Source organism: Oncorhynchus gorbuscha, linkage group LG18 (genome assembly GCF_021184085.1).
Source record: "Oncorhynchus gorbuscha isolate QuinsamMale2020 ecotype Even-year linkage group LG18, OgorEven_v1.0, whole genome shotgun sequence".
Lineage (NCBI taxonomy): Eukaryota > Metazoa > Chordata > Actinopteri > Salmoniformes > Salmonidae > Oncorhynchus > Oncorhynchus gorbuscha.
In genome coordinates this window covers 71,503,241-71,518,240 of record NC_060190.1, presented here as the reverse complement: position 1 = coordinate 71,518,240, position 15,000 = coordinate 71,503,241, and the positions used below count along the sequence as shown (strand labels likewise).

Here is a 15,000-nt window from a genome sequence, read left to right as displayed (position 1 = left end):
GTACACAGGTACATCACAGCTCTGAACACAGGTACACAGGTACACAGGTACATCACAGCTCTGAACACAGGTACACAGGTACACAGTTACATCACAGCTCTGAACACAGGTACACAGGTACACAGGTACATCACAGCTCTGAACACAGGTACATCACAGCTCTGAACACAGGTACATCACAGCTCTGATCACAGGTACACCACAGCTCTGAACACAGGTACACCACAGCTCTGAACACAGGTACATCACAGCTCTGAACACAGGTACACAGGTACATCACAGCTCTGAACACAGGTACATCACAGCTCTGAACACAGGTACATCACAGCTCTGAACACAGGTACACCACAGCTGTCAGGATTTGGCCAGGGTTGTTCCGGTTTTTGGTCACTAGATGCCCCCATTGTGCCTTTTGACCTTTTGTTTTCCCTTGATCCCCATTATTATTTGCACCTGTGCCTCGTTTCCCCGGATTGTATTTAAACCCTTTGTTTTCCTCAGTTCTGTGCGCTGTGTTTATATGTTAGCACCCAGCCCTAGTACTCTGTGAACTCTTGTTGATCCCGGTGGACTCTCTTGTGGAATTCTGTTTTTTGTTCTTGTTTGTTTGTTTTTTGAGTATCTTTTGAGGCTTTTTGTGCTGTGCCTTCCACCTTGTGGATTTGCCTTTTTGTCTTGGAGGATTACCTTTGTTCTTGTGGAATTCCTTTTGAGGTTGTGGAGTTACATGTTTTCCTGAAGAACTTCACTTTTTACTTCATTAAATACACCGTCTCAAGTACTGCTGTGTCTGCCTCATCTTCTGGGTTCTGCCGACTATTCGTGGCTCAGTTGGTTAAGTGACTGTTTCTCACTCCGGAGACCCGGGTTCGTAACCGGGTCCTAACAACAGCTCTGAACACATACACAGTATATCTTTCTGTTTCTCTCTCTCGTCCTCTTTTTGTTTCTCTCTCTCGCTCTCTCTCTGTTTCTCTCTCTCCGTTTATCTCTCTCTCTCGCTCTCTCTTTCTGTTTCTCTCTCTCCATTTATCTCTCTTGCTCTCTCTCTCTCTCTTTGTTTCCTTCTCTTTCTGTTTCTCTCTCTCTTTCTGTTTCTCTCTCCATCTCTCTCTCTCTCTCTCTCTTTGTTTCCTTCTCTTTCTGTTTCTCTCTCTCTTTCTGTTTCTCTCTCCATCTCTCTCTCTCTCGCTCTCTCTCTCTCTTTGTTTCCTTCTCTTTCTGTTTCTCTCTCTCTTTCTGTTTCTCGCTCTCCCCTCTCCCTTTCCTCTCTCTCTTTCTCAACAATGGTCCTCAGCTAAATAAAGGCAGGAGGAATTGTCTCAGGATCTTGCTAAATTGGTTGACAAAACACCTGTCTCCCCATGAATCCTGAGTGGACGTTTAACACCTAATTCTCTTGTTCCTCTGGTGTTTTTAGAACCCAAATACAATTCTCCTGCTTGTCCCCCTGTCATTGCCCTTATCTTCAAGAGACTGTGTGTGTGTGTGTGTGTGTGTGTGTGTGTGTGTGTGTGTGTGTGTGTGTGTGTGTGTGTGTGTGTGTGTGTGTGTGTGTGTGTGTGTGTGTGTGTGTGTGTGTGTGTGTGTTTAATCAGTAAATTTAAGGCTGGTTATTCTCTGGACGTTAGTGATGAAACTCTCCTCATCCACTGACGAAACTGAACGCGTTCCCTGTGCAGAGAAGACAGCCTAAAGCCAGTGTTATTACTAATGTGAGTGGGACAAAAGTGTGAGCATTTTTTGAAAATGTTTGGTATTTTCATTTGTCAAAAAAGGCATAACATAATATTCCAAAGCACAAAAGATAGCAAGATAAAATGAAGTAAAAAGACAACCACAGAAGCACTCAGACATGTTGGGAACAAACATAAGATATACACAGAACACCTCCGTTTCCTAAGGCAGTGATAAAACACTGGTAAAGTGTTGATTAGATAGGAGTTGGGAGACTGAAGATGCTTGTGAGGTAGGAGTGGAGAGATGGGGGGGAGGGGCTGATTCTCTATCACCACGGCAACCCATCCCACCAATCACCTTCCCAGCCACTCCTAAGACACGCCCTGCGGAGCAGGAACAGGAGATGGAGGAGTTGCTCCTAGACGCTGATCTTAGGAGACCATTAACCCTAATGTTTAAGTTTAAGGATGGGGTAGCTAATCTGAAATACTTGTTCATTGTTTGTCACTAAATAATTTTTATGTTGAGTTTATTTCACAGGTCATGACTAACATATAGGACGAGCTTCTTCTGTTTCTGTCTTGTCCTTTCTGTTTTTAACCCAAAATGGATAATTGACCCCAAAGTATCAGTGTTCAACAGAGCCCCTGTCATAGTCCCTGTCCTCCCACACACACACACACACACACACACACACACACACACACACACACACACACACACACACACACACACACACACACACACACACACACACACACACACACACACACACACACACACACACACACACACACACACACACACACACACTCATCAGTGCATCACACGACAGCCAGAAATAACCCCGTCTTCCATGTCCCATTTATGACAACCCCTCTCATCATGCTGATTGACAGCTGAGTTCCACAGCCATAAGAAAACAAAACACACACAGTCAATCTTCCCTAGTTACCATACCGTTACAAAAAGAAAAACAGGAAAAAACCATGTGAAAAAAAAAACATGAGAAATATTGATTTATTTATTTTAAAATCTTCAATCAGACACGTTGTGAAGTTTCACATGTATGTTTTTCACTTTTCTCCCTTGTGAATTTTTTTCCCCGACTTTTATTTCTCCACACGTTTATTTTTCACACGTATATTTGCAGCACTTCCAGCTCCATCAGTTTTCTCCTCCAGGGACCCCAAAGATGTTTTATAACTAACTCAAGATAGTCCACAGCCTGATGTTACCAATGGGAGCAAATGAATTATAGTGGGAAGAACAAACAAGGAGGTGGGCAGAGGCAAGCAACAGCAAGCGAGATCCTATTGGTGCGTTCTAGCACGTATTTTCCTAGGGGTGGCAGGGTAGCCTTGTGGTTAGAGCGTTGGACGAGTAACCAAAATGGTTGCAAGTTCATATCCCCGAGCTGACAATGTACAAATCTGTCATCCTGCCTCTGAACCCCCCTAGGCTGTCATTGAAAATAAGAATTTGTTCTTAACTGACTCGCCTAGTAAAACAATAAAAAACATTTGTTAGGGAACACCTTCTTGATCCAAATCAGTCAGGTTTCAAGACTAGTCATTCAACTGAGACTGCTCTTCTCTGTATCCCGGAGGCGCTCCGCACTGCTAAAGCTAACTCTCTCTCCTCTGCTCTCATCCTTCTAGACCTATCGGCTGCCTTCGATACTGTGAACCATCAGATCCTCCTCTCCACCCTCTCCGAGTTGGGCATCTCCGGCGCGGCCCACGCTTGGATTGCATCCTACCTGACAGGTCGCTCCTACCAGGTGGCGTGGCGAGAATCTGTCTCCTCACCACGCGCTCTCACCACTGGTGTCCCCCAGGGCTCTGTTCTAGGCCCTCTCCTATTCTCGCTATACACCAAGTTACTTGGCTCTGTCATAACCTCACATGGTCTCTCCTATCATTGCTATGCAGACGACACACAATTAATCTTCTCCTTTCCCCCTTCTGATGACCAGGTGGCGAATCGCATCTCTGCATGTCTGGCAGACATATCAGTGTGGATGACGGATCACCACCTCAAGCTGAACCTCGGCAAGACGGAGCTGCTCTTCCTCCCGGGGAAGGACTGCCCGTTCCATGATCTCGCCATCACAGTTGACAACTCCATTGTGTCCTCCTCCCAGAGCGCTAAGAACCTTGGTGTGATCCTGGACAACACCCTGTCGTTCTCAACTAACATCAAGGCGGTGGCCCGTTCCTGTAGGTTCATGCTCTACAACATCCGCAGAGTACGACCCTGCCTCACACAGGAAGCGGCGCAGGTCCTAATCCAGGCACTTGTCATCTCCCGTCTGGATTACTGCAACTCGCTGTTGGCTGGGCTCCCTGCCTGTGCCATTAAACCCCTACAACTCATCCAGAACGCCGCAGCCCGTCTGGTGTTCAACCTTCCCAAGTTCTCTCACGTCACCCCGCTCCTCTGCTCTCTCCACTGGCTTCCAGTTGAAGCTCGCATCCGCTACAAGACCATTGTGCTTGCCTACGGAGCTGTGAGGGGAACGGCACCTCAGTACCTCCAGGCTCTGATCAGGCCCTACACCCAAACAAGGGCACTGCGTTCATCCACCTCTGGCCTGCTCGCCTCCCTACCACTGAGGAAGTACAGTTCCCGCTCAGCCCAGTCAAAACTGTTCGCTGCTCTGGCCCCCCAACAAACTCCCTCACGACGCCAGGACAGCGGAGTCAATCACCACCTTCCGGAGACACCTGAAACCCCACCTCTTTAAGGAATACCTAGGATAGGATAAAGTAATCCTTCTACCCCCCCCCCCCCCTTAAAAGATTTAGATGCACTATTGTAAAGTGGCTGTTCCACTGGATGTCATAAGGTGAATGCACCAATTTGTAAGTCGCTCTGGATAAGAGCGTCTGCTAAATGACTTAAATGTAAATGTAAATGTAAACACCTGCTCAATTTGCCCTTTCTAAACAATTACATTTTTTCAAACTTTGGCAAAGGGTAAAGTCTACAAAACATAGTCCACTCTGTTCATAACAGATTCTATTTTTAGGAACAGAAAACTATATTGAGACTAAATCGTTCTTCGATGAGAAAATTTGCAGTGAGTGGGAAATGCCAACCCAATGCCTGAGATTTATGTATTCGGGGAAACATCTGGTTCATTGTTCTACCTGTGCCGACCCTGCTTGGCTTCAGAGGCAAATCAGTAGTGGGAAGCTGGGTGCTACAGTATGTTGTTCTACCTGTGCCGACCCTGCTTGGCTTCAGAGGCAAATCAGCAGTGGGAAGCTGGGTGCTACAGAATGTTGTTGGAATGAATGTGACAAAACTTGCAATTTGAAAAAAGGCAGAGAAAGCAAAGGCCAGGGTAAAGACCAGGGGAACATAACCAATGATAGTAAAGACCAGGGGAACATAACCAATGATAGTAAAGACCAGGATAATGATAGTAAAGACCAGGGTAACATAACCAATGATAGTAAAGACCAGGGGAACATAACCAATGATAGTAAAGACCAGGGTAATGATAGTAAAGACCAGGGTAACATAACCAATGATAGTAAAGACCAGGGAAATGATAGTAAAAACCAGGGTAATGATAGTAAAGACCAGGGTAATGATAGTAAAGACCAGGGTAACATAACCAATGATAGTAAAGACCAGGGTAACGATAGTAAAGACCAGGGTAACATAACCAATGATAGTAAAGACCAGGGGAACATAACCAATGATAGTAAAGACCAGGGTAATGATAGTAAAGACCAGGGTAACATAACCAATGATAGTAAAGACCAGGGGAACATAACCAATGATAGTAAAGACCAGGATAATGATAGTAAAGACCAGGGTAACATAACCAATGATAGTAAAGACCAGGGTAATGATAGTAAAGACCAGGGTAACATAACCAATGATAGTAAAGACCAGGATAATGATAGTAAAGACCAGGGGAACATAACCAATGATAGTAAAGACCAGGGTAATGATAGTAAAGACCAGGGGAACATAACCAATGATAGTAAAGACCAGGGGAACATAACCAATGATAGTAAAGACCAGGGTAATGATAGTAAAGACCAGGGGAACATAACCAATGATAGTAAAGACCAGGGGAACATAACCAATGATAGTAAAGACCAGGGAAACATAACCAATGATAGTAAAGACCAGGGTAACATTACCAATGATAGTAAAGACCAGGGAAATGATAGTAAAGACCAGGGTAACATAACCAATGATAGTAAAGACCAGGGGAACATAACCAATGATAGTAAAGACCAGGGAAACATAACCAATGATAGTAAAGACCAGGGTAACATTACCAATGATAGTAAAGACCAGGGAAATGATAGTAAAGACCAGGGTAACATAACCAATGACAGTAAAGACCAGGGTAATGATAGTAAAGACCAGGGTAATGATAGTAAAGACCAGGGCAATGATAGTAAATACCAGGGTAACATAACCAATGATAGTAAAGACCAGGGTAATGATAGTAAAGACCAGGGTGACATAACCAATGATCGTAAAGACCAGGGTAATGATAGTAAAGACCAGGGTAATGATAGTAAAGACGAGGGTAATGATAGTAAAGACGAGGGTAATGATAGCAAAGACCAGGGTGATGATAGCAAAGACCAGGGTGATGATAGTAAAGACCAGGGTAACATAACCAATGATAGTAAAGACCAGGATAATGATAGTAAAGACCAGGGTAATGATAGTAAAGACCAGGGTAACATAACCAATGATCGTAAAGACCAGGGTAATGATAGTAAAGACCAGGGTAATGATAGTAAAGACCAGGGTAATGATAGCAAAGACCAGGGTAATGATAGTAAAGACCAGGGTAATGATAGTAAAGACCAGGGTAATGATAGTAAAGACCAGGGTGATGATAGTAAAGACCAGGGTGATGATAGTAAAGACCAGGGTAATGATAGTAAAGACCAGGGTAACATAACCAATGATAGTAAAGACCAGGGTAATGATAGTAAAGACCAAGGTAACATAACCAATGATAGTAAAGACCAGGGTAATGATAGTAAAGACCAGGGTAACATAACCAATGATAGTAAAGACCAGGATAATGATAGTAAAGACCAGGGTAACATAACCAATGATAGTAAAGACCAGGGGAACATAACCAATGATAGTAAAGACCAGGGTAATGATAGTAAAGACCAGGGGAACATAACCAATGATAGTAAAGACCAGGATAATGATAGTAAAGACCAGGGTAATGATAGTAAAGACCAGGGTAATGATAGTAAATACCAGGGGAACATAACCAATGATAGTAAAGACCAGGGTAATGATAGTAAAGACCAGGGGAACATAACCAATGATAGTGAAGACCAGGGTAACATAACCAATGATAGTAAAGACCAGGGGAACATAACCAATGATAGTAAAGACCAGGGGAACATAACCAATGATAGTAAAGACCAGGGGAACATAACCAATGATAGTAAAGACCAGGGTAATGATAGTAAAGACCAGGGGAACATAACCAATGATAGTAAAGACCAGGGGAACATAACCAATGATAGTAAAGACCAGGGGAACATAACCAATGATAGTAAAGACCAGGGTAATGATAGTAAAGACCAGGGGAACATAACCAATGATAGTACAAACCAGGGTGATGATAGTAAAGACCAGGGTAACATAACCAATGATAGGGAAAATTGCAGGAAGGCGGGTGCCATTTGATTTAAGCACGTTGCCCCCCCCCCCCCACACAGAATGTTTTTTATTTACAAGTAGTTTGTTCTCGGATTTCAAAATTATTTCCTTGCAAACAATACTTCTTGGGGTTCATGTTTTGCTTTAAATATCATTATTTTTGTTTGCAATACTAAGATGGTTGCATCATAATAACACTATTACTCTATTACATGTGTTTCTACGCCACAATCCTTAAATTGAAACACTGACAGTGTTTCTACACCACAGTTTCAGTAAAAAGCTGAGGGACGGGGATGGGGCAGGGACGGGGCAGGGACGGGGCAGGGACGGGGGCTGGAGAAATGCAACCACTCTTAAATCCATGGACTACGCTATGGATGCAAGGACTGACCATCCATGATATCAACATTCCTGTTTTAACCATGTTTTCATTTACTTTGTTTACAAAACATTGGAGTTAAACAATCTTATATTTTTGGGTTCTGATGGGTTGTGACAGTAGAGCTAAATGAAGCATTTATACATAATATTCTCCATAAATCATTGGGTACACATCTTTCATTCATAAGTTCAAAAATGTAGGTATACCAAACAAAAATATGAGCATATAGTTGATCAGGCTGCTGATTGTGGCTTGTGGAATGTTGTCCCAGTTGTCTTCAATAGTTGTGTGAAGTTGCTGGATATTGGCGGGAACTGGAACACGCTGTCGTACACACTGATCCAGAGCATTCCAAACATGCTGTGTGGGTGACATGTCTGGTGAGTATGCAGACCATGGAAGAACTGGGACATATCCAGTTTCCAGGAATTGTGTACAGATTGTTGTGACATTAGGCCGTGCATTATCATGCTGAAACATGAACAGATCCTTGTGACATTGGGCCGTGCATTATCATGCTGAAACACGAACAGATCCTTGTGACATTGGGCCGTGCATTATCATGCTGAAACATGAACAGATCCTTGTGACATTGGGCCGTGCATTATCATGCTGAAACACGAACAGATCCTTGTGACATTGGGCTGTGCATTATCATGCTGAAACACGAACAGATCCTTGTGACATTGGGCCGTGCATTATCATGCTGAAACATGAACAGATCCTTGTGACATTGGGCCGTGCATTATCATGCTGAAACACGAACAGATCCTTGTGACATTGGGCCGTGCATTATCATGCTGAAACATGAACAGATCCTTGTGACATTGGGCCGTGCATTATCATGCTGAAACACGAACAGATCCTTGTGACATTGGGCCGTGCATTATCATGCTGAAACATGAACAGATCCTTGTGACATTGGGCCGTGCATTATCATGCTGAAACACGAACAGATCCTTGTGACATTGGGCTGTGCATTATCATGCTGAAACATGAACAGATCCTTGTGACATTGGGCCGTGCATTATCATGCTGAAACACGAACAGATCCTTGTGACATTGGGCCGTGCATTATCATGCTGAAACACGAACAGATCCTTGTGACATTGGGCCGTGCATTATCATGCTGAAACACGAACAGATCCTTGTGTCATTGGGCCGTGCATTATCATGCTGAAACACGAACAGATCCTTGTGACATTGGGCCGTACATTATCATGCTGAAACACGAACAGATCCTTGTGACATTGGGCCGTGCATTATCATGCTGAAACACGAACAGATCCTTGTGACATTTGGCCGTGCATTATCATGCTGAAACACGAACAGATCCTTGTGACATTGGGCCGTGCATTATCATGCTGAAACACGAACAGATCCTTGTGACATTGGGCCGTGCATTATCATGCTGAAACACGAACAGATCCTTGTGACATTGGGCCGTGCATTATCATGCTGAAACATGAACAGATCCTTGTGACATTGGGCCTTGCATTATCATGCTGAAACACGAACAGATCCTTGTGACATTGGGCCGTGCATTATCATGCTGAAACATGAACAGATCCTTGTGACATTGGGCCGTGCGTCACGTTCTGACCTTTATTTCCTGTGTTTTGTATTTAGTTAGTATGGTCAGGGCGTGAGTTGGGTGGGCAGTCTATGTTTTGTCATTATTTAGTATGGTCAGGGCGTGAGTTGGGTGGGCAGTCTATGTTTTGTATTTAGTTAGTATGGTCAGGGCGTGAGTTGGGTGGGCAGTCTATGTTTTGTATTTAGTTAGTATGGTCAGGGCGTGAGTTGGGTGGGCAGTCTATGTTTTGTATTTAGTTAGTATGGTCAGGGCGTGAGTTGGGTGGGCAGTCTATGTTTTGTATTTAGTTAGTATGGTCAGGGCGTGAGTTGGGTGGGCAGTCTATGTTTGTTTTTTCTAGGTTTTGGGAATTTCTATGTTTCGGCCTAGTATGGTTCTCAATCAGAGGCAGGTGTCATTAGTTGTCTCTGATTGAGAATCATACTTAGGTAGCCTGGGTTTCACTGTGTGTTTGTGGGTGATTGTTCCTGTCTCTGTGTTTGCACCAGATAGGACTGTTTTAGGTTTTCTCACGTTTGTTGTTTTTGGTAGTTATCTCATGTGTAGTTTCTTTATAAATTAAAGAACATGAATAACCACCATGCTGCTTTTTGGTCCGCTTCTCTTTCACCAGAAAACCCTTACAGAATCACCCACCACAACAGGACCAAGCGGCGTGGTGAAAGGCAGCAGGAGCAGAATCTGGACTACACAACTTGGGAGGAAATAGACAGGTGGGCGGTCGACCCAGGGAGAGTGCCGGAGCCCGCCTGGGATTCGATGGAGCAGTGCGCGGAAGGTTACAGGAGAATGAGGTTGGCGAAGCAAGCACGGCGGCGCGGACGGAAGCCCGAGAGTCAGCCCCAAATATTTCTTGGGGGGGGCACAGGGGGAGTGTGGCAGAGTCAGGAGTCAGACATGAGCCAACTCCCCCCGCTTATCGTGAGGAGCCAAGGAGGAGCTCAGAACCAGAGCTGGTGTTGAAGGTGAGCGAAGCAGAGACTGCGAAGGAGTTAATGGGGAGATTGGAGGAGAGAGATATGAGGGAGTTGCTGTGTTGGTGCATGAGACACGGAATTCGCCCGACGGAGCGTGTCGAGGATTTGATGACACCTGGGTCAGCTCTCCATACTCGTCCTGAGGTGCGTGCTAGTCGGCTGGTGAAGATGGTGCCAGCCTCGCGCACCAGGCCTCCTGTGCACCTCCCTAGCCTTGCATGTCCTGTGCCAGCTCAGCGCTACAGTGCGCCTAGCAGTGCTAACCGTGGCGGGCGTGGTACTGGTCAGGCACCGTGCTATGCGGTGGAACGCACGGTGTCCCCAGTACGCGTGCTTAGCCCAGTACGCTACATCTCAGCTCCTCACATCTGCCGGGCTAGACTGAAGATCCAGCCAGGGCGGTTGGTGCCAGCCCTGCTCTCAAGATCTCCAGTACACCTTCACGGTCCGGTCTATCCGTCACCACCTCCACACACCAGCCCTCCGGTGGCAGCTCCCCGCACCAGGCTTCCTGTGCGTGTCCTCGGCCTAGTACCACCAGTGCCAGCAACACGCATCAGGCCTACAGAGCCTTCCTCTCCAGTGCCGCCAGTCTGCCCAGCGCCGCCAGTCTGCCCGGCGCCGCCAGCCTGCCCGGCGCCGCTGCCAGAGCCTCCCGCCTGTCCGGCGCCGCTGCCGGAGCCTCCCGCCTGTCCGGCGCCGCTGCCGGAGCCTCCCGCCTGTCCGGCGCCGCTGCCGGAGCCTCCCGCCTGTCCGGCGCCGCTGCCGGAGCCCCTCAGCCCAGAGGCGCCGGAGCCCCTCAGCCCAGAGGCGCCGGAGCCCCTCAGCCCAGAGGCGCCGGAGCCCCTCAGCCCAGAGGCGCCAGAGCCCCTCAGCCCAGAGGCGCCAGAGCCCCTGCCCCTCTGTCCCGAGCCCCTGCCCCTCTGTCCAGAGCTTCTGCCCCTCTGTCCCGAGCTGCCCCTCTGTCCAGTGGGGTCATTGAGAGGGGTTGCCATGGTGAGAAAGCCACGGAGGCGGACAATAAGGCGGACTAAGACAATGGTGAAGTGGGGTCCGCGTCCCGCGCCAGAACCGCCACCGCGGAAAGACGCCCACCCAGACCCTCCCGCTTCTCTTTCACCAGAAAACCCTTACACCGTGCATTATCATGCTGAAACATGAACAGATCCTTGTGACATTGGGCCGTGCATTATCATGCTGAAACATGAACAGATCCTTGTGACATTGGGCCGTGCATTATCATGCTGAAACACGAGACAGGGGAGGAATGGCACAACAATGGGCCTCAGGATCTCGTCACGGCATCCCTGTGCATTCAAATTTCTATCGATAAAAATGCAATTGTGTTCATCATTCGCTCATAACACATGGAACCAACACTTTAAATGTTGCGTTTATATATTTCGGTTCAGCGTCTAAAGATGGTCCTTTAACAGGCAATGATTTTCATACTGCAGAACTATGGTGCCATGAGTTCCATTAACTCCCCTGAAAACATTTGATTCTGTCCACTCTTCCACTAATGTCCAGCAAAATCGTTCCCTTGCCTGCGCGCACACACACACACACAGACACACAGACACACAGACACAGACACACACACACACACAGACACAGACACACACACACACAGACATAGACACACACACACACATCTCATTAAATATTTATGTTGGTTTTACAGCTCTACTATCCTGGACCAGCCCCATGTTTAATGGGAAGCCTCTGGGACAAAACCAAGCGCTGCTATAATTAAACACACCAAAGGATACGTGTGTGTGTGTGTGTGTGTGTGTGTGTGTGTGGGGGGGGGGTTGGGCTGAAAATGTCTCAGATGAATTCAACTACCACAGTATGCCAACAGAGGAGTACAAACGCTAGGTACAGTATAAAATATGATTGAGAAGCCTGTTTTGGTATCCTTTCTATCACTCCCCCCTCGCACCCCCTCGCTCACCTCGCTCCCCCCCCTGTCAGTGACTTAATGAAAGGATTAAACACTGTCTGTTGAACCTATCAATTAAAAACACTAAACCTGACAGTATCTTTAATTAAAGATAGGTAGGCTACCATGGTAGGTAGAGGTGAGGAGGAAACTGACACTATCATTGTCTGAATTAAAGGGAGGCCTGAATTAAAGGGAGGTTTGAATTAAAGGGACGTCTGAATTAAAGGGAGGTCTGAATTAAAGGGAGGCCTGAATTAAAGGGAGGTCTGAATTAAAGGGAGGTCTGAATTAAAGGGAGGCCTGAATTAAAGGGAGGTTTGAATAAAAGGGAGGTCTGAATTAAAGGGAGGTCTGAATTAAAGAGAGGCCTGAATTAAAGGGAGGTCTGAATTAAAGGGAGGTCTGAATTAAAGGGAGTTCTGAATTAAAGGGAGGTCTGAATTAAAGGGAGGTCTGAATTAAAGGGAGGCCTGAATTAAAGGGAGGTCTGAATTAAAGGGAGGTCTGAATTAAAGGGAGGCCTGAATTAAAGGGAGGTTTGAATAAAAGGGAGGTCTGAATTAAAGGGAGGTCTGAATTAAAGAGAGGCCTGAATTAAAGGGAGGTCTGAATTAAAGGGAGGTCTGAATTAAAGGGAGGCCTGAATTAAAGGGAGGTCTGAATTAAAGGGAGGTCTGAATTAAAGGGAGGTCTGAATTAAAGGGAGGTCTGAATTAAAGGAAGTTCTGAATTAAAGGGAGGTCTGAATTAAAGGGAGGTCTGAATTAAAGGGAATTATGTTGGCCCAACGTGTCTCAGAGCAGGAACACCAATCTCCTCGTCTTGTCCCCCTGTCCATGTAATCTTATTCGTGATAATCTAAAATAACAAACAAGTCCCACCACCACTCCTAACCTGAGACTACAGAGGCACAGGCCTTCTTGTGAGGCACAGTGGGGCTTTGGGGAGTTAAATGGAAGTTGGTGAAAGGACAGGAAGTAATGTCATAGTAATTTAAGTCATCTGCCACTCAGGTACTCTGAGATCACTGTAACAGAATGGAAGCATGGGGCTGTCTGACTGATGAGTCAGGTTTGTGTCAAGCTCATTCAGGGACCACATACGCGTGTGTGTGTGTGTGTGTGTGTGTGTGTGTGTGTGTGTGTGTGTGTGTGTGTGTGTGTGTGTGTGTGTGTGTGTGTGTGTGTGTGTGTGTGTGTGTGTGTGTGTGTGTGTGTGTGTGTCAGAGCCTAAGAAGACGTTCACACCCACGCCTGATTCTGTGACTCATCAATAACTTCCCTCACGAGTCGTCAATTATGTCCTGTGATGTCCCACTGACAGAGACAAGAGGCCTCCCCAGGCTCTGGCATATGAAGACATTAGGCCGAGTGCATCAGGCTCATTTTGAGGGTTTCAATCTAGAACTGACCTTTGAGAACCACAGCTTGATACCCCAGCTAGCACACAACGTTCTGAGAACCACAGCTTGATAGCCCAGCCAGCACACAACGTTCTGAGAACCACAGCTTGATACCCCAGCTAGCACATATCGCTCTTAGAACCACAGTGTGATACCAAAGTGGCAATTGAATATTTGAATCGAGTTTAAACCTAAAGGCTGTCACTATAGTTACTGTAGTCATGACAACAACTATAACATGGAAGACATTGAAGTTGCATGACACAATCTAACCAATCTAATTAACCTCTTGAACCTCTGGGGGCAGTATTTCATCTTTGGATGAAAAACGTTCCCGTTTTAAACAAGATATTTTGTCACGAAAAGATGCTCGACTATGCATATAATTGACCGCTTTGGAAAGAAAACAATCTGACGTTTCCAAAACGGCAAAGATATTGTCTGTGAGTGCCACAGAACTAATGCTACAGGCGAAACCAAGATGAAATTTCATACAGGAAGTGAGCCAGATTTTGGAGGCGCTGTGTTCCAATGTCTCCGTATATGGCTGTGAATGCACAAGGAATGAGCCTACACTTTCTGTCGTTTCCCCAAGGTGTTTGCAGCATTGTGATGTATTTGTAGGCATATCATTGGAAAATTGACCATAAGAGACTACGTTTACCAGGTGTCCGCTCGGTGTCCTCCATCGAAACTATTGCGTAATCTCCAGGTGCGTGCATTTTTCCATTTTGAACAGAGGAGAAACCAAACTGCAATGAGTGATTTATCATCGAATAGATATGTGAAAAACACCTTGACGATTGATTCTAAACAACGTTTGCCATGTTTCTGTCGATATTAAAAGTTTGTGTTGTAATGACTGAATTTTAGGTTTTTTTTCTTAGCCAAACGAGATGAACAAAACTGAGCAATTTCTCCTACACAAATAATCTTTTTGGAAAAACTGAACATTTGCTATCTAACTGAGAGTCTCCTCATTGAAAACATCCGAAGTTCTTCAAAGGTAAATGATTTTATTTGAATGCTTTTCTTGTTTTTGTAAAAATGTTGCCTGCTGAATGCTAGGCTTAATGCTATGGTAGCTATCAATATGGTTGAAAAGCATTTTTTGAAAATCTGAGATGACAGTGTTGTTAACAAAAGGCTAAGCTTGTGAGCCAATATATTTATTTCATTTCATTTGCGATTTTCATGAATAGTTAACATTGCGTTATGGTCATGAGCTTGAGGCTATAATTACGCTCCCGGATACGGGATTGCTCGTCGCAGCAGGTTAAGTCTGGGATGTAATGGTCTGACCTGGAGTAGCCTACAGGACAGATCTACAGGGGGAAC

At 45.6% G+C, this 15,000-nt stretch overlaps 1 protein-coding gene across 1 annotated transcript in view; it reads right to left on the bottom strand.

Moving 5' to 3' along the window:
* The window catches only part of LOC124002926 (copine-5-like), a 329,935-nt gene that overhangs the window by 14,293 nt on the left and 300,642 nt on the right, over window positions 1-15,000 (bottom strand). The gene's annotated exons all lie outside the window — the stretch shown is intronic.